Genomic DNA, 21,299 nt, shown 5'->3' with positions numbered 1-21,299 from the left:
CCACCCATGTCTGGCACTTCATCTCCATCAGCTTTAGCTTCTTCAGCTGCTCTGCCTTTACTGCCAGGTTTCTATACCATACAGTGGTACTGGTGGAACACTATTTTGTACACCATACTTTTCAGATTCTTTGGCATTCCTCTGTCATTACACTACCCCTGACACTCTGCCAGTTGGCTGCAGACCCTCTGATTCTAGCTTTGGCCTCCTCATTCAGACACTTCTCAACCACTTCTTCCAGATACTTGAAACTGTTAACCTGTTCCACTGTTTTCCCTTCTATCTCAATTTTCAGCTACTTCTGATTTCCCTCATTTGCTGCAATTATAACTGTCTTATCTGTGCTGAGTTTCATCCCATGTGTCTTCAGTTTTGCATTCCATTCCCCTACCCTTTGCTGAAGTCCTTGCTCAGAGTCTGCTTGTAATGCCTCATTGAGTGCATACCACAACGTTGTTGACCTGTCCCCTCTGACCTGTTTGCTAATGTAGGCCATCACCAGTATGAACAACAGTGGGCTAAGAGCTGAACCCTGATGCATACTCGCTCTCACTCTCACTGGGAATCTCTCTGTAAGACAAAGCTCTATTCATACTTGAGTCATTGGGTCCTTGTACATAGCCTGCACTAATTCTACCAATGTTTCTGTGACTTTGAATCACCGCAGTACTGACCAAATCAACTTTCTTGGGACTTTGTCATATGCTTTCTCCAAGTCTAGGAATACCCTCCCTAATGACATAGATAAAAAAGATTTTTTTTGCAGGGGCAAATCCTTCAGCAGCTCCACATCACTGAGCCATAGTTCAGTTCTGTCATTCCACAACACTGGTGAAAGGAGAAACTCCTCAATAGAGGGCACAGTGGTCTCAAGAAATCACTCTCTTTAATCTAACATGCTTGTGCAGGTTATTTCTGACATACTGAAGGTCACAAACGCAGCACATCTTAACTTTGGATGGTTAAGAGATAAAAGACGATGATACATGGAAAAACAATCAACAGAATATGAAAAAAGATAACCAGTGGACACATTTACAGGAATCTCCTAGTTGCTGTATACATGTATATCTATGGGTGAGTTGACATGTAGGAACATTGACAATCAATATATCAACTTCTGTAGGTCAAGATTCACTTTAATTGCCCTAACAAGTGATCTACACCGCAGTGATTGCAAATGGAAAACAAACTCTCCATTTATAATCAGGCAATTAAAAAAAAAAAGAGACGCCTGGCCCTTTGAATAATGATATTGTTAGGAATGGGTTTTTCATAAGGTAATGTGTACGGCTGGGGTTACCCAAAGAGGCAGGTCAAGGCTAGGGTTAGCACATATAAGTATGGGCAGACGGCTTTTTATTTGACAGCACAGATATCCAAAGCTTCAGCATGATATTTTAACTTTTCTTGCATGAAAGCAGACACTAGAAGTTTCAATGTCTTATGTGGACCCAGAGGAATATTTTAAGTGACTATTTATCACATTTAAACTTGCAACACATGTTCACATTACTGGTCATTACTGTGTAATTTCCATTGTCATCCTCCTACATTATAAATTGTTCCTCAAACCAATACTTTTAATCTTTCTATCTTGCCTACATATTGTTCATTTCCTACCATCCCTCTTAACTCACCCATTCTCTTGAACAGTAATTTATATATATTATTACCATGCTCACCATTTAGTTTTGCATAATTTATTCCCTTTGAAAGATCTCATTTCCAATTCTTTTATTTCCTTTAGAATACTCAATATTTCTGCTGCAGTTGGTTTAATTTGGATTTCCATATTCTTGCAATTGGTTCTTTGCTTGTCAGTAATATCAAACTTAAGGCCTTGATATGTCTTGGCATTTCTAATCCTTAACTCCAGCTCAAAAAATCACGTTCATAAATGCTAGAGTTTCCCTAACATATGAGTCAGAGCATTCTGTAGGGAATCATTAACATCTGTCAGCGATGTGCATCTCAAAAGACATGTTCCCAGTTTTTTCTCCCTTTCCCTTCACATATCTAAATCTTCTCTTCACATGGGAGATGACCCTTTGAAGTCTTCTCAACGTGCATAAGTACCTGTGCAAATGCTTCCATGCACATATATTAAACTATCTGGACTTCGGTGCATAGAGGCCCTACAAATTTCTTGCTATTGGCTCTTTGTAATTTATCTATTCTTTTTCCCCATTTTTTTTCTAAACTCCTCTAATTGTTATAGGTATCATGCAATATTTTATATGTCTTGCTTTTTATGCCTTTTTTATTAGCATCTCCTAGTGCTGACCATCAGACACGCCACCAAGGGTAGCCTTTCACTTAATACAGTTCTCTCTCTCTCTCTGTCTCTGTGTATACTCTTACTATCAATAACCACCAAACTATACTGTGTTATTAGTTACTGATATGGGAGACAGTCCTCGACCTGTAGTTCAACTACTCAATTAAATTCCTTCTACCCAATTACTCTCCCCTGCCAATGTATGCAAACCTATCTGCTCTGAATACTTTGGTTTCTTTGCCAAGTTCTCCAGTTATGTCCAGACATTACTTAAGCCAGTAAATCAGACATGTATTTTATTTATACTGAAAAAAAATGGCTTTGACCACTAAAACTGTTTTATAGTCATTGATATTATCCCACTGTTGCTCCTTTATTGATACCTTTATTGATCTCCACAGTTGTACTGTATATAATAAAGAGTTGTGCTTCAGCATCTACCAGGCACAGCATTTTTCAGTGTTGCCAAACATATACATAAACCTCAGTTGTATGGTCATAATACTCAATGCTAAGAAATGCATAATCGTACCCTTTGGGAAGTCAACCATTCTGGCTAGTTTCTATGTTGATAATCCGCCCCCAAGACTTATCCCAGTGGTCAGGGATCTAGGTACACACAGACAGTCGCCTTACATTCAACCACCACTTGGCCACGGTGGTGAGAAAATCCTTTTATGCTGCGCAACTTATTAGTAAGGGCATGGCATTTAGGTCCAAAGCGGTAAATATTCCACTGTACTCCACCCCTATCAGACCAATCAGAGTACAATGCTCCCTTTGGTTACCTGACCAGGCATATGCAGCAACTAGAGTGATCTCAGAAGTTTATTACTAAAGAAATACAAGGTGTAACAAATTTGCCTTATGCAGTGCAACTTAAAGCCCTTTCTGTCTACTCAGTCACCTATAGATTGCTGAGGGGTGATCTATGCCTAACTTACAAGACATCGGCAAACCCCACACTTATTAATCTCCTGCATATTTGCAAGTCAAACTGTACCAGAAATACAGGGTCTATATCAGAACATCGAAGTATTAAAACTTCGAATGTTCTGATATCAAACACTATTCAGCAAACGCTAAGAATAGCAAAGCTGCAGAACAGTGAATACTTTCCTCGGGAAAGAATTTGGTTGGCCGTTTCTGTGGCTTCGCTATTCTTAGCGCTGTGGTGGAAAGTTACGAGTTGGGTTCAGGTAAGTGTGCGATTGTTTGTACGTTAAGGTTAGGGGCGGGTTAAGTAAGTTAGGGTTAGGGCACGGGTTAGGCGTGTGTGCGATAGTGACAGACTTTAGGGTTAGGGTGGGGGTTAGGCGAGTGTGCAATAGTGATGGACCTTAGGGTTAGGGTTTGGGTTAAGGTAAGTGGGTAGATAGTAGTGTATGTTTAGTTTAGTGCAGCATAAGATGTAGGAATTTAAGTGTATGTGTGTGGTTGCTGTTTGTTTGATCTGCTTGTGTTGTGTGCATATGTTTCAGAGCAGCACATTTTTTCCATGGGAAAAAATTTGCTGTTCTGAATGCTCGATATTTTCATGTTTAGATGTTTTAAGGCTGATGAAATAGCGTTCACTATTTTCATCTTTCGATAATGTGATATAAATGCGAAATACAAAGTCTAGGGACCTGAATTTTTTCTGACTTCAACAGAACATGCCACCGAGACAGATATGTATCCCCGAGACTGCCGTTTTTATAGAACGGACATCCCATCCATGTGAAGTGGCATTCATCAATTATCCAGTTTAACTGCAACCTAGACCAGTGGATGGGGAATAGGAAATTTACACCCAGCCTAGCACCAATGTCCCTTATGGACAGAGGTAGCTTATAAATGTCAGGCACTCAATGTCCTGTTTGGATACAAGACATCAGTATTTTTTCGGGAAAATCGGTTAGGCATAGAACCCCCCCCCCCTCGGTCATTAGCCATAATATATAAATCTATGAATCTATAAAATATTGCTTCAAAAAAAGTAGCTATTATTTATACTGTTCTATTGGAAGAATCATGTTATCCCACTTAACTCTTATCCTCATTCCATACCAGACAGAATCCTTCAGCTCAGCTTCTTGTTAATTGTCACCCAGTTTCCTTCTCATCTGAACGATAAAAATATGCCTGATACAAGACATCAGTATTTTTTCGGGAAAATCGGTTAGGCATAGAACCCCCCCCCTCGGTCATTAGCCATAATATATAAATCTATGAATCTATAAAATATTGCTTCAAAAAAAGTAGCTCTTATTTATACTGTTCTATTGGAAGAATCATGTTATCCCACTTAACTCTTATCCTCATTCCATACCAGACAGAATCCTTCAGCTCAGCTTCTTGTTAATTGTCACCCAGTTTCCTTCTCATCTGAACGATAAAAATATGCCTGGTTTAAGTATACATCTCCAAAGAGATCAGAAGCATTTCCAGTATCTGTATCTTGCTGTCGATATCCAGGATCATGATTTTCCTGCTCTATATTGTTTACTTAACTTCTGCTTTGTTTCCCTCCACATCATTTGCTACCAAAACTGAATCCTTTTTAACCCATACACTTAAGTATATCATTTTATCATACCAGCACAAATACTGCTACTGTTGAACTGTTCATTGCTATTGCTTTTATTTTATCTTCATATCATATTATATATCTATATATTTATCCCAGGCCCATCTGCCTAAATTGGTGGTAGCTTAGGTGGATGTAAAAGATACGGGCTCCCACAGCATGTAAATTCCATTAGTCAGTATAAACTTTGTTCTCCCCTGAAAAAGAGAGGCTATTAGCCTTGTGGGACTAACCAGATTAAAAAAAGCGTGAATAAATAAATACATAAAATAAATACATCCTGAAAATGTTTGGAACTTTTTCAGTATATTCCACAACACTGGATTATCCCATCTAGGATCTATCAGACAGTTTCTTAACTACCACACCAATTATATTCTGAAGATTCCCCTTTTTATGCTGAAGAAGTTTGTCTTTTGCTAGACCCAAGTGGTTCACATTACCTTTCTCACGTCTTTCTCTATTATTTCTACTCATCATCATCATCTTCTTTCGGCTGTTCCCGTTAGGGGTCGCCACAGCAGATCACCTGTTTCCATTTCTTCCTGTCCTCTGCATCTTGCTCTGTCACACCAACCACCTGCATGTCCTCTCTCACCACATCCATAAACCTAATGTTAGGCCTTCCTCTTTTCCTGTTACCTGGTAGCTTCATCCTTAGCATCTTTTTCCCAATATACTCAGCATCCCTCCTCAGCACATGTCCAAACCAACATAATCGTGCCTCTCTGGCTTTGTCTCCAAACCTTCCAACCTGGGCTGACCCTCTAATATACTTATTCCTAATTCTGTCCACCCTCGTCACACCCAGTGCAAATCTTAACATCTTTAATTCTGCCACATCCAGCTCAAACTCCTGCCTTTTTGTCAATGCCACTGTCTCCAACCCATATAACATAGCTGGTCTCACTACCCTCTTGTAGACCTTCCCTTTCACTCTTACAGGTACTCGTCTGTCACAAATCACTCCTGACACTCTTCTCCACCCACTCCATACTGCCTGTACTCTCTTTTTCACCTCTCTTCCACACTCACTGTTACTCTGAACTATTGACCCCAAGTATTTAAACTCATCCACCTTCGCCACCTCTACTCCTTGCACCCTCACCATTCCTCTATCCTCCCTCTCATTCACACACATATATTCTGTCTTAGTCCTGCTGACCTTCATTCCTCTTCTCTCTAGAGCATATCTCCATCTCTCCAGGGTCTCCTCCACCTGTTCCCTACTCTCACTACAGATCACAATGTCATCTGCAAATATCATAGTCCACGGGAACTCCTGTCTGATCTCGTCTGTCAACCTGTCCATCACCATTGCAAATAAAGGGCTCAGAGCTAATCCTTGATGTAACCCCACCTCCACCTTAAATGCATCCGTCACTCCCACCGCAGACTTCACCGCTGTCACACTACCCTCGTACATATCCTGTACCGCTCTTACATATTTTTCTGACACTCCTGACTTCCTCATATAATACCACAACTCTTCTCTAGGCACCCTGTCATATGCTTTCTCTAAGTCTACAAAAACACAATGCAACTCCTTCTGACATTCTCTGTACTTCTCCATCAAAACTCTCAGAGCAAAGATCGCATCTGTAGTGCTCTTTCCTGGCATGAAACCATACTGCTGATCACTAATCATCACGTCCCTTCTTAACCTTGCTTCCACTACTCTTTCCCATAACGTCATGCTGTGACTGATCAATTTAATCCCTCTGTAGTTACTACAGCTCTGCACATCACCCTTATTCTTAAAAATTGGTACCAAAACACTTTTTCTCCATTCCTCAGGCATCCTCTCACTTTCCAAGATTTCATTAAACAATCTGGTTAAAAACTCCACTGCCATTTCACCTAAACACCTCCATGCTTCCACAGGTATGTCATCTGGGCCAACAGCTTTTCCATTCTTCATTCTCTTCATAGCTATCCTTACTTCCTCCTTGCTAATCCATTGTACTTCATGATTCACTATCCCTACATCATCCAACCTTCTCTCCCTCTCATTCTCTTCATTCATCAACCCCTCAAAGTACTCTTTCCATCTCCTCAACACACTCTCCTCGCTTGTGAGTATGTTTCCCTCATTATCCTTTATCACCTTTACCTGCTGCACATCTTTCTTAGCTCGGTCCCTCTGTCTTGCCAGTTGGTACTGGTCCTTTTCTCCCTCCTTAGTGTCCAACCTTTCATACAACTCTTCATATGCCTTATCCTTAGACTTCGCCACCTCTCTCTTTGCCATGCACCTCATCTCCTTATACTCCTGTCTACTTTCTTCATCTCTCTGACAATCCAACTTCTTCTTTGCCAACCTCTTTCTCTGTATACTCTCCTGTACTTCCTCATTCCACCATCATGTCTACTTGTCGTCCTTCCTCTGTCCAGATGTGATACCAAGCACCTTTCTAGCTGCCCCCCTTACTAGCTCTGCTGTAGTTACCCAGCTATTTGGTAACTCTTCACTGCCACCCAGTGCCTGCCTTAACTCATCCCTGAACTCCACCTCACAATTACCCTTTTTCAATTTCCACCACTTGATCCTTGGTGCTGCCCTCACACTCCTCCTCCTATTCTTGATAACCAACATCATCCTACAAACCACCATCCTATGCTGCCTAACTACACTTTCTCCGGTCACCACTTTACAGTCTCCAATCTCCTTCAAACTGGCCCTCCTACATAAGATATAATCCACCTGTGTGCATCTTCCTCCACTCTTGTATGTCACCCTATGCTCCTCCCTCTTGTTAAAATACGTATTCACCACAGCCATGTCCATCCTTTTCGCAAAATCCCCTACCATCTGACGTTCTGCATTCCTTTAACACCATACCTACCCATCACTTCCTCATCCCCTCTGTTCCCTTCACCAACATGCCCATTGAAATCTGCTCCAATCACCACTCTCTCACCCTTGGGTACAGTCATCACCACTTCATCCAATTCACTCCAAAATTTTTCTTTCTCATCCATTGCACACCCAACTTGTGGAGCATACACACTAACAACATTCATCATTACACCATCAATTTCCAGCTTCATAAACATCACTCTATCCGACACTCTTTTCACCTCCAAAACACTCTCAGCATACTGTTCCTTCAGAATAACTCCTACACCGTTTCTCCTCCCATCCACACCATGATAAAACAATTTGAACCCACCTCCAATACACCTAGCCTTACTCCCCTTCCATCTGGTCTCTTGCACACACAATATACCAACCTTCCTTCTGTCCATCATATCATCTAGCTCTCTCCCTATACCAGTCATACTGCCAACATTCAAAGTTCCGACCCTCACTACCACAGTCCTAGCTTTTCTCCTCTCTTCCTGCCTTCAGCCATGTCTTCTGCCTCTTCTCCTCGTTCGGCCAACAGTAGCCCAATTTCCACCAGCACCCTGTAGGCTAACAGTACTGGTGGTGGTCAATGTTAACCCAGGCCTCGACCAATCCAGTATAAAAATTTTTCTTGGTATCTGCATGAAAATGTTTTGGCGAAGTTTTATGCCGAATGCCCTTCCTGACGCAACCCTCCCCATTTATCCGGGCTTGGGACCGGCACAAAGAAATGCACTGGCTTGTGCATTCTACTACATTTTAAAAATCCATTTTCATCTTATTTGAAGCTAACATCGCCTTTAAGGGTGTTTTTTGGTTTCCCAGACATCTCTCAATTATAATTATTTTAGATATGGTACTGATACATGTAACTTCATTTGGTTTACAGAAGGAGTCAGTTCTGGGCACATTGCAGGTGCTGAGAAGAGCACTTTTGGCTAACAAAGATTGAAATAATACCAGTTTCTTGAACTTTAATCATACTTTATTGAGGAATGTGGTCCAGTCACGTCATGTACTAGACATGCAAAAGACTTGGAGAAGGAGCACAAAAAAACCCCCCAAAACATTCCTTAAATTATTCTCCTTTTAATAAACACGAATGGAAACACTAATGTCTCTCCTTTATTTTGTTAGTCTGTATCCCCATTTTAATCCTTATAGGGGCATGATTATATTCAGTTATTAAATGAGTCTCAAACTTTTCAATCAAATGAGCAAGCCTCTGTGATTTACAGTTTCTGTTTAGCCTAGCGCAGTTGTTATATCTCTGAGAATAATAAATGAATTATATCCCTTTTTGGAACACCCTCCATACCTAATACTTTCATTATTTGAAAAGTCCCTTTTTGCTTATAGTCTTCATTCTAGGTCCTGTGATACATTCACACTATTATAAAACAAATTTCAGTCACCACCCAAGATTAAAATATCTTGCTGAAGGCTTATTATTTCACCCAAAATGTTCCTAATCTCTAGTGTGGTCATTTTAGGGACAATATTAATACTTGCCAAAGTAAACCACTTTCTCATCCAAAAACACAACTACTAATCTACTATACTTACCTTTTCCCTCTTCTATTACAACCAGAGCCCCCATTGCTATGAGCATTATTACTCCTCTTACTGTGCTAAATATCCTCCCAGAAAACATTGTTTCATTAAGTTCACATTTATTTCTGTCCAGTTGTCTCCTGTAACATTACTATTTACACAAAATATTTCTTAATGTAAAACAAAGCTCATTGCTTTTGATCTTTACCTGTAAGGTCACTAACATTTTGTGTTAAAATTAACAGTGCAGTCATTATACAAAACATTTTACATTGCAATGCATGACATTTCTTTTTTTATATACTCTTCCATCTAGTCAAATATATACAGACTTGTGATCAGGCAAACCTTGTGTATGTTAACACCTTCTTATCTTTTGAGCTCATGACAGTGTTTTTCCAGATATTGTAGTTCACTATACAATTCCACCTTCACATAAAACACAGAAAAACTATATATATTTTGAAAGAAAAAACAAATTCTTTAAACTATGAGCAAATTGCTCCAAAGTGACAGCAGCTCACAAATGCATTGCCTAATATAAAAGTATGATTAACCATGACAAGGAGCATGTTATCACCAGTGTTCGCTCTGAATCAAATTTGTGTTTCCTTCTCTATTCCCTACCAAGCATAGAAAACAACATGCATGCATTTGTTTACAGATTCACTTTAGCTCTATAAAATGTCTTGACTAGCTTTTATTTGTTTATTCCATAGGTTAGTATTAAGCTATCTGCCCTAGTGGACAATTTTAATCCTAATTTCCAATCCCAGAAGAAAGAATCAAATCCTGTACCTTGTGTTTATGAGGTAAACATCTTAAACATTATGCCAACTGCCAACCCTTTATTTGTAATTATATTTGATGATTGGCTAACTGAACTGGTCTGTTGACCATTTTCAGTCATAACCCAGAGTCTTTAACAAAGCAGATCAGTATGAAGCTTTAGTGCAGATGGCCTTCAGCAAACTAGAATGAAAAGTGAATCAAACACACTCAGAACTGTTCAAAACAGATGTGACACGAACAGTGCATAAGGTCAAATTTCTTAATGTATCTTCTCTTTTCCAACATTCTGACAACACTCAGATGAACTGACAGAAAAACAGAAGGTGGAGACTGAAAAAATGGAAAGAATGACCAAGAATGCGACTGGGAACATTTGAGGTTCGCTGCCATCCCAGAAAAACTATAGAGTTAGAGGACATATTCATTTTATAAAGGTACTAATATGCAAATGGGCTGGTGTTCCACAGCAAGATTTATTAAATGACAGGACATGTATTTCATGAGGATTTGCAGCAGGTAAAGGAGGCAAGAAATCCTGCTACTAGAAAATCATATATGGGCAAGTGAAAGTAGTTTTCAAGTTGGTGCCTAACCAATAACCAGGGGCCCATTGGATTTCGTATAAGCCGCGGTGGTGCAGTGGTAGCACTGTCGCCTCACAGCAAGAGGTTCTCCCGTTTGATTCTCGGCTGGAGCACCTTTTGTGTGGAGTCTGCATGTCCTCCCGCAGCCAAGTGGCCTTCGAAAGATATGCGTGAATGGGCGTGTCTTCATTGAAGGTTGGGCGTCGAGCTGGCACCTCAGTACAGTAAAAATCTACTGCCAATCATTAGCAGACCGGAGTTCCGCTGTGATGACCCCTAACCAGGAAAAGCCAAAAGAAGAAGAAGAAGTGGGGATTCTGTACCAGTAGTGCTCAAACATTTCTGTGCGTTTCTTTCCTCAGGCGTGTCTTATTAATCTATAAACATTCATCTTGTGGCCATTTCAGCATATCTGCCCTGAGAATCCTCCTCTTTCTTCTCTGTTCATGGTAAAACAGTTTCTGAAGTAGTTTTATAACTGAGAGCTCCTCATAAACAGGTTGCTCCTTCAAATCTTAACTTTGTGCTGGAAACTGTTCAAAGTGATTTAAGGTTATTGACTTGGAAAACTGTACTTATCATTGCTCTGACATATTCATCTTCTGAGTTGCAAGTTCTCATGGTGCATGAACCTTACCTCATTTTCCATACAGATAGGGCACATTAACAACAAGCCACTGTTTATGCCCAAAGTAGTTTCAAAGCATATTTTGAATTAAGCCATCAATCATCCAGTTTCCTACCCATAAATTACAAAACAGGGAGAAAGATAATATCATTACAGAACTGAGTCCTTTAGAAAAGCTAATCTCTATTTCTTATCAAGGAACAAAAAAGGAACACCCAGAGGCAATGATGAACACAGTACAGTTGTGCAAGTTGTACTTACCCATAACAATAGATGTTCAAATTCCTCTGCTGCATTAGCTGCACCCTCCCTTCCTCAATTTACTGTTGTATGTAGTTGTAGTTGTGGATCTAAAGTAGGCCTCTTTGTGTTTCTTTATAATTGTTTTTTAGTTCAGGATTGTTTGGGTCTTCTCTCTCTCTTTCTCTGGCAAGAAAGTCTTGAAATAAAATCTTCATTCTGACTACAGATTTCCTTCCTTGGGACAAGCCAATCAGCAATCAGAGTAAATGTGTGGTGGTGGAAGGGGAGCCATACATTTTTAAAGCTGGCCAGTTGTTTCCTGAGCAGGGAAACAACCCATATAGCCTAAAGACTACTGAAACAATAAGGAATTTCAAACATCTACTATTATGCATAAGTGAACCTTATACAACTGTACTTCACTCATTACACTTTTCGTACTATTCAATGGAATGTGCTACTCCTCATTTAGTCTCCCTCTTTATCAAACATTAGTGCAAGGGCAGGCAGCTCTGATTAAGTATAATCATGTTATCACATAATCTTGCTTCCTTGATTGGAAAGAGACTATTAAAGTTCAAAGAGGAGGTCTGATCAAGGGAAAACTATAGGTTACAGCTCCTCAGTCATCATGTGCCTGTGTATACAAAGAGGAGGTCTGATCAAGAGAAAACTATAGGTTACAGCTCCTCAGTCATCATGTGCCTGTGTATACAAAGAGGAGGTCTTATCAAGAGAAAACTATAGGTTACAGCTCCTCAGTCATCATGTGCCTGTGTATACAAAGAGGAGGTCTGATCAAGAGAAAACTATAGGTTACAGCTCCTCAGTCATCATGTGCCTGTGTATACAAAGAGGAGGTCTTATCAAGAGAAAACTATAGGTTACAGCTCCTCAGTCATCATGTGCCTGTGTATACAAAGAGGTCTGATCAAGAGAAAACTATAGGTTACAGCTCCTCAGTCATTATGTGCTTGTGTATACAAAGAGGTCTGATCAAGAGAAAACTATAGGTTACAGCTCCTCAGTCATCATGTGCCTGTGTATACAAAGAGGAGGTCTGATCAAGAGAAAACTATAGGTTACAGCTCCTCAGTCATTATGTGCCTGTGTATACAAAGAGGTCTGATCAAGAGAAAACTATAGGTTACAGCTCCTCAGTCATCATGTGCCTGTGTATACAAAAAGGAGGTCTGATCAAGAGAAAACTATAGGTTACAGCTCCTCAGTCATTATGTGCCTGTGTATACAAAGAGGTCTGATCAAGAGAAAACTATAGGTTACAGCTCCTCAGTCATCATGTGCCTGTGTATACAAAAAGGAGGTCTGATCAAGAGAAAACTATAGGTTACAGCTCTTTAGTCATTATGTGCCTGTGTATACAAAGAGGTCTGATCAAGAGAAAACTATAGGTTACAGCTCCTCAGTCATCATGTGCCTGTGTATACAAAGAGGAGGTCTGATCAAGAGAAAACTATAGGTTACAGCTTCTCAGTCATCATGTGCTTGTGTATACAAAGAGGTCTGATCAAGAGAAAACTATAGGTTACAGCTTCTCAGTCATCATGTGCTTGTGTATACTCCCATTCTTTACTTTTTAGTTTTGTTACCTCTGACACTTGCAGTTACCCAAGGTCTTTGAACACCAAGGAACAGGCCTAATAATTTTCTTGCAGTACAAGATTAATTGTCTTGTCTGCACATTAGCTTGCAGTTTCACTTTGTTAAAACTATCTGCCTTTTAAATTCTTACAGTCCGCACTCATTTTATGGGACCACTGTACATAAATCTATGCTTGGTTCCAGATAACCTTTGGACCATTAAACGCCATTATAGATTCACACACACTGCAAGAAGGGGCTCTAGAATTCAAACCTGTGCTCTTGGCACATTAAAAAAATCACAGAGGAATAATAAGAGAGGCCAGGGAAAGTAACACACAAATACTGGCACACTAGTGGTCCAAAATCACTGAAGGGCCCCTAGCTATTGGTTAGGCACTGCTTGCAGTTACCAATGTTTTGTAATTACATAATCCAACATAACCAAACAATCCATTATGTACAGCATGCACAATCTGAATGGGAGAAGGAAAATGTTTACATTCTCAATGACCATGATTACAGTTTAAAAGGCAAAGTGCATGCACAGATCTAAACATAATTTTACACCATATAGAACATTCCCCTTGAGGAAGTCATTATCTGTGTAAATTTTAACATAATTTCACACTACAACAGAGTAGCACATGAAATACAGGTTCCATGATTTCAGAGTGTGCACTGATAACAGATTAGCAAGGAAACATGGTTAAAAAGTAAAACGTCATACATTTAACATACCATGTACAGCCTCTGTTTCAGCGCCTTCTGGTATAACTGTGAAGATCATTTAATACCATGCTACTTTATAAAGCACTTTTCAGAAATGATAACTGTTATTTGGCATAAGAAATAGTATTCACCATAAGGAGGAGCACTTTGCCACAACAGAAATGGTTATAATCACTGCTGGTTGCCATTAGCTATTATTACTGCAGAAATCTAACTGTGTGCTTTGAAGTGCAACCTTCCTGATCCCTGTAAGCAATTTCTGGAGCGAGAGAGAGAGAGAGAGAGAGAGAGAGTGGAAATGTGTATCTTTTGTGTTCACAAAATTTGTTAAAATGAGGATAGATATTAACACTGAGTTAAATGATGCAAAATGGGGATCGTTGCGCACAAGCAAGTCACACAGATGAGCTGCGGAATCTGCTCAGAAAATAATTTTACCCGCATTTCCTTGTCAGTTGAATGTAAAGGGGTGACAGCTCTTCAGAACTGTAACAGCATGTCAGAATTGTAAAAAAACAATAAAAGAAGGCGCACATAGTTGTTAAGTCACTTAAAGGAAATCTGGCAAGAAATAAGAAAAGGGAAAGTCTCACCACATTATTCTGTAATTAGATACTACTATCATTAAAACGTTTAAATTATTATACACCCATCCTATGCTAGGTCTTACTGCCCAATCCATCACATTTACTAGTTATATACCTTCAACTCTTAAGTCTGCATTGCATTCCAAGAAGTATGTACATACATACATACACAGAAATATTTCAAACACCGGCAATAATACCCTTCTAGCCTGCCAATATAGGAAAACAGTTGTTCCCATAATAAATGTCCAGGCTGTTCTTAAAAATGTTTAACTATACCTTAAAATATCCAAATTAGTGCTTGCTTTAATGTAATTTGGCAGTCTATTCCTTGACTGTTTTGCTTCCATTTCTATTAATCTTTTGTGCATTGGTTTAGAGTTCAGTTTGGCAGAATTATCTAGCAACAAACTAATCTTTATAACCTCATGATCACTGCACGTTAATGAAGGTAAAACTTGACATGAAGAAACAGTAATTGCTTTAGGAACACGGACAATGCAGATCCAATAAACCATACATGAGCCACTAAAAACATGTGTACATCATGGCACAACATGCGCACACACGGTAGTGCACTATTTTGTATTTAGTAAAAGGCTGTACACAGTGTGCAGAGCTACGCAAACATGGTAAACACTGTGGCATGCTAATTGCGCCATAACCAGTTGAATTGTATGCTAATCAAGCAATCCAAGATGGAACAGCTATGCAACAAGGTATAATGCAACCATTCAGACTCACTGCTGGCTTTCCCCTGCAAATTCCAGAACCTACTGAAATATAGCCACTGAAAGGAGTCTACACAGAAACAATGTTAGGGGCTGCTGTTGCTTTAATTCATGTGTATGTGCAACAGGCTGAAGTCTGTGCTGCTGCTGCTAATAGACCAAGGCCAAGAAGGAGAAGAGTTTTAAGACTCTGGTTAACTTTTCACAATCTGCATGAGATGGAAATTGTAAAGCACTACAGGGTGGATAGAGACACTACAGGAACTCTGCAACCTATGTTGTCCTCAGTTCAGACCAAGGGCAAACAGAGGGAAACCAGTACTGGTGGTATACCTCTCAAACGTCCAGATTTTCACAGGATGTCAAGAATTTTGTCTCATATTTTTGGTCTGTTCCTCAACATTTGTGGTTTTCTGGCAAATCGCTGGGATGATCTGAGGAATGAGGTCACTAAATAATGACATACATTTGAGTTGCAAACTTTAAATCCTTTGGAAAATGTATGTTACAACAAATCCTGTTTCTATAGCAACTTTCTAAGTTTAGAAGAGTAATATTTAAAATATGTATTTATTTTTGGTCCTTTATCCCCGCACCCCATTTTGTTGGGATTTGTTCATATTTTTTGCACTAAGAAGTTGAGAGATATGACTGTGGAGACAAAGATATGTGTAACGCTTACAATTTTAGCTACAAAAACCTTTCAGAGATCAACAGGGGACATGCTGGTGGTGTCACAGGCATCAGCATCCAGGATCCTCCATCAGTTCCTGAATGCTATGCTCCAATATGCTAGTGACCACATATATTTTCCCCACACACCGGAGGACAAGACCAAAAATATGCATGAGTTATATCCTGTAGCACACTAACTTGAAGAACTGTGTGCCACAGATTGTATACATATAGAAATCAAAGCACCACCCATGACACAGAGAAGGGTGTACATACACAGAATCAGATATTCACTTGGGGTGATATCCCACATGGTCATTTATTGGGGTATGCAGGTTATGCACTGGAACCGTGGCTGATGATGCCCATCAGAAATGCACACGCACCCACTGAATAATGGAATAATGTGGCACATGCTCAAAGCAGAAATATCATACAGCATGTGTTTGTGCTGCTGAAATCATGGTTTCAGTGCCTAGAAATATCTGGGGGAGCCCTGCAATACAATCTACATACAAGTACTGAAATCTTCTCTGTCTGCGCCACGCTTCACAACATCATCCTGAGAAAACAGCTTCAACAGACTCAACAAGAGGAAGGGGCATACATCCCACCCCCACTGGCAGGGTCACCACAGTTACATGCAAGTGAGGAGTCAGAGGGGGATCAAGCAGTTGCTGAGGGTGTAGGCAGACACAGACATGCTTATCATGCCTTTGCATTGGCTAAGAGGCAATGCATAGCACACCCACTCTCCACCTAAGGGCCTAAAACCTTCATCCTATGCACATACATATAGTAACACTGATGTCAGGCAATGCTCACAACCTTAACCTACCCATATAATGGCTGTGTACTCCTAGCATCAGTGTCAGCTCTGAACTAAAGCTGTAGCAACTGCCAGGATTATAAGGTAAGTGCTAAACCTGAAATAGAGCAAAAAATGTCTAATAATACAAATTAATGGCACAGCCTTCAATACTGTTACTTGGTAATGTAAGTAAAAGGTGGTTGATTTCTACAGCAATGATTTCAAGATGTGAGAGCAATGCCATAGTTGAATATCTGTGTCCTCTATCAAGTAATAGGACTCAGGCATCAAGGATTCACATATTCATACCTCTCAAAAGTAGTGATGTTCACTGAATGTCTTCAGTTTGGCCTCATACTTTTTTACTGGCAAATCATTAAAGAAAGAAGCTAGAAATTAATGACACATATTTCAGTTTCAGACTTCTTATCCCTCAGAATCTTAAAAATATTGACGTAAAAACTGTTTAATTCTATCAACTGTTTCTAACTTTGTAAGACCAAAATATTTAAAAAGTTCTCTATTGTTCAGCCTTTCTCTTATGTTTTTGTGGCTGATGTGATAATATGATATGAGGTAGTGGCATCTGTGCCAAGGAAAGTAGAGCAGTGCATGTGTAACATATGCCAGCATAGCTAGCTGGAGTTTTGTAAAGAATGTTATGTCATTTCGCTGTCACACTGATTTGTACGGATGCTTGTATTATAAATGTATTTGTAAAGTTGCTTGTGTTAAAAATGCATCAACAGTTGGGCCTGCTGGACAGAAAGAGATTTATGTGTATGTCAGACAGTATTACAACTGATCAAATGTATATGTTTTAACTGAAAATTCTGGAAGGGAAGAAATTAATCTCAGTCCACCTAATTTTGAAAAATAAATTGAAAATTAATTGGGTTGGTTTAGGCAATAAAGATTTTATTTTACAGGTCTGATTGCAGCCAAAGACAAAAATGTCTGGGAAAACCAGGACTCCGAATCTTACTGTATTGTCCTTAGAGGTGAAATAATTGCTAACCTGGAGGGGTGGAAGTTGTTGAAATTGTTTTATAGCTCTCAGATGCTGCAACAGATCTTAGCAAAACTCTGGGTGTGTGTTGTACCAGAGTCAGGTGACCATATGGGATGTCCTTCTATAACCACCACTGAAATGATTTTTTGATATTAGTGAGAGATATGACAGAACTCTTGCAGCAACACTTTGTTCTTCAGAACTTGATAGAAAAGATTTCACACAGATATCTGACACAACCTCACACCTCATCTGCCTTACTGTATTAAGCAACTCAACACTCATCATCTTGTCTTGCTATAGTAAGTAACATAACTAGGGAACAATAATTCTTTAGTTAGGAAAATATAGTGAGATTAGTGAAGTAATGTTTTTCTGCAACTGTGCAAATCTATCCACCTGTGTTATATCCACTGTGATTGAAACTCTGGTGTTTATTGTAACTAGATATTCAGTTTTCTCATGTATTCTATTTTATTATTTATTATTAAATATTTCTATACCTCTATACCTTGACTTGTGGCTGGTCTTTTAGAGAATACTTTATATATCTTGAGTGCACTTATGCTTATTTTATTGACACTGTGGCTGCTCCTTAAAGCCTTGCTGCATTGGTATTAGTATTAACTTTACTCAGTATAATTGGGTATCCTTAAAGGAGCTTTAGAGTAGCTGACTGGTAGCAGCATAATTACTTTATAATCTGGGCAGAGGGGACACAGCTGGTAAATCTGGGCCAGCCTTTCCCAGATGTGTGTGTTTGAAAATCAAATATGCAAGCTGTGTGTGTCAGCTACTTGGGACAGGGTCACAGAGAGTGAGAGAGTAAAAGAGAGAGAGAGACTCCAACCTCAGATCTGGAGTGCTCTCTGTGTGCTCTTAAGTGAAATTGTGCTTGGTGCTGAGAGCTGCATCTGAAAATACTGTATGTATCTATTTTTGTTCCTGGTAGCCATCCCTCACCAGTGTCAGTGATGAGGAATGAGGCTTCTTGATTACTGGTCCGGAGTAGGGACCATCATAACTTGGTCCACCTTTTTTGCTTCAGGAGGATTGTATAGAAACCACATATTACAAAAACCTGTAAGAAAGCAGTACAATTAGCAAAACAGCATCACGAATACAGATATTCTAAGCCAGCTATGCACCCTGAGCATCAGACACAAAGCTTATGTATCCCTGAATCTTAAAGATAGAAAACAAGGATATGGTACTGTTAGCATTTTCACAGGGTGTTGTCATGTGTGTGTGTGTGTGTGTGTGTGTGTGTGTGTGTGTGTGTGTGTGTGTGTGTGTGAGGGGGCAGGATGCCTAGGCTGACACAAAAGGTAAGTGAGTGCTTATGAGTATGAAAGAAAAACAGGCAGACATTTGGATAAAGTATGAAATGGCCACAGACAGAGTGAGCTTTAAGCCTCACTACTGAACCATATAACTGTTGTGTGTCTGTATCGGCACTCCAGATGAAATTGGTGTGCGTGGGTGTGTGTGTGTGTGTGTGTGTGTGTGTGTGTGTGTATATATATATATATATATATATATATATATATATATATATATATATATATATATATATTTATATATATATATATATATATTTATATATATATATATATATATATATATATATATATATATATATTTATATATATATATATATATATACGCACGTCTGTTTGCGAGAATACAGCCGAGCTCTGCTCTAGCTCTACATTTTAGTATGTCAGACAGGTGTGAGCTGTGCATGATAGAGGTGGCATTCATTGTCATCGTACGTGACCATGAGAAATGCCTCTGCCAGAGTTGCACTGGCATGTCCCACCCACAGTCAGAGGCACTGCTGCCTGAATGTGACTGATGTCTGATGGACAAGCTCTCCTCACAAGAACGCCCAGGGCCATGACCCCACAGCCTGCCTTGTCTGGGTGTGGGAAATTCAACTACTGATGGAGAAGTGGAACAGGTACCATTATGGGATCATGATCGGGCATGGCCATGTCAGCAATCACCAGCTGATATGGCTGACCTATGCCCATGTGGATGCCGTCCTCCTCCCAGCAGATGTTCCATCACAGACACTGCTTGTTCTGATGTTTCATTCATACGATCCATTGAATCAGCAACATGTTGGAGCCAGTTGCACATGTTAGCCTGTGCCACAACTACAACCCTAAGCATTTTTTCAGAGGCCCTATTGGAACATACCTGCACCTCTATGACAGCCCTAAACATATCAAACAGATAAAGCTAGTAACAAACAAATGTCCCACAAACTGATGAAAATATGCTGTAGAAGGGCTGGAGGAAACCAAACCAACAGTAGACTGTTGAAATAGATCCAAAAGTAAAAAAAGTCCAAAGGGAACTGGCTTAATGCTGAAAAAAAGAGAACTTTATTAGTGCTTTTGTTCAACAAAATGAACTTCCTCAGATACAACAAACATTTTAAAACCATTATCTTAAATTCATTCATCAAATGCATTACCATAATAATTCCCTCCAAAAAATTTTTAAAGCAACCTCTGCCCCTAGAAACCTACCTAAAATTAAAAAAATAACCATATATGCGGATAAGCACAGACACAAACATAAATAAGTGACTACACACAAATATGTTTATAATCGAAAATGACTAGATTTGACAGTGCACACATGTTCGAATACAGACATATCATTTTAATTGATACTAGTTATATTATTTATACCTTTTATTTGGAAATTTAATTCACATTCTATCATGCATAGAAACACACTTACTCTTCCATAACTAAACTGCACAAAAGATAAAAAAATACAAAACACCTCAGTAGGCATACTGAATCTGCTATTATTTATTTTATTTTATTTTACATTTGTTAACTGGGCTAGTCTAACTGGATACATGTCCATTTTCAGTAGAGGCCCGAGGAGTTAAGCTCCAAGTTAGGACAATAAAATTAATACAATAAAGTATAAGGATATATGAGCAAATATAAAGTATTAACAGTATGCATAAACAGGTTACCACAGTAAAATGTACAGTGCATGGTACAAGAATAAATAAATGGATGTAAATACAATCAGAGTAGTCAAGAGAAATATGCAACATAGTTTAAAAAGGAAAATAGAGTTGCTTAATGAGTAGATGGGTTAGACAGAGTAGAGTATATAGAGACACTTTGACTAGTCAGGTTTAGTGCATTGACATAACCAGTGTGTTTTCAGGAATACTTTCAATTTGTTTTTGAAAGAAGATAATGAGGAAAATATGGAGAGTTTGTTTGGAAGGAGGTTCCAGGCTTTCCCAACTATATTAGAGAAAAGGGAGTCGCCAGCTTTGTTATATGTTTTAGTGGTATGTACTAGAAGTTTCTGAGAAGACCTTAAGGATTCTAGGTTTTTATAGGGGGTGATTAGTGTCGAGAGAATAGGTGTTTTTGAAGGTTTGTAAAGAGTGTTATGGGCTATAGTTAGCTGATGGAATGTAATTAGATTTTGAAGTTCAAGCCAACCTAGCTGTTTTAAATTAAGGCAGTGATGGGTTCTAAAAGGATTACCAGTTGCAAATCTAGCTATATTATTGTAGGACATTTCCAATTTGTTGAGATTATTTTTTGAAAGGTTAGTAAAAATGGGTGATGCATAGAGTAGAGAAGAGATTAGATGAG

The sequence above is a fragment of the Protopterus annectens genome, chromosome 9.part0 (genome assembly GCF_019279795.1).
Source record: "Protopterus annectens isolate FY-2018-M chromosome 9.part0, PAN1.0, whole genome shotgun sequence".
Lineage (NCBI taxonomy): Eukaryota > Metazoa > Chordata > Ceratodontiformes > Protopteridae > Protopterus > Protopterus annectens.
The sequence above is the reverse complement of the archived record's forward strand: the minus strand, read 5'-3'. Positions refer to the sequence as shown.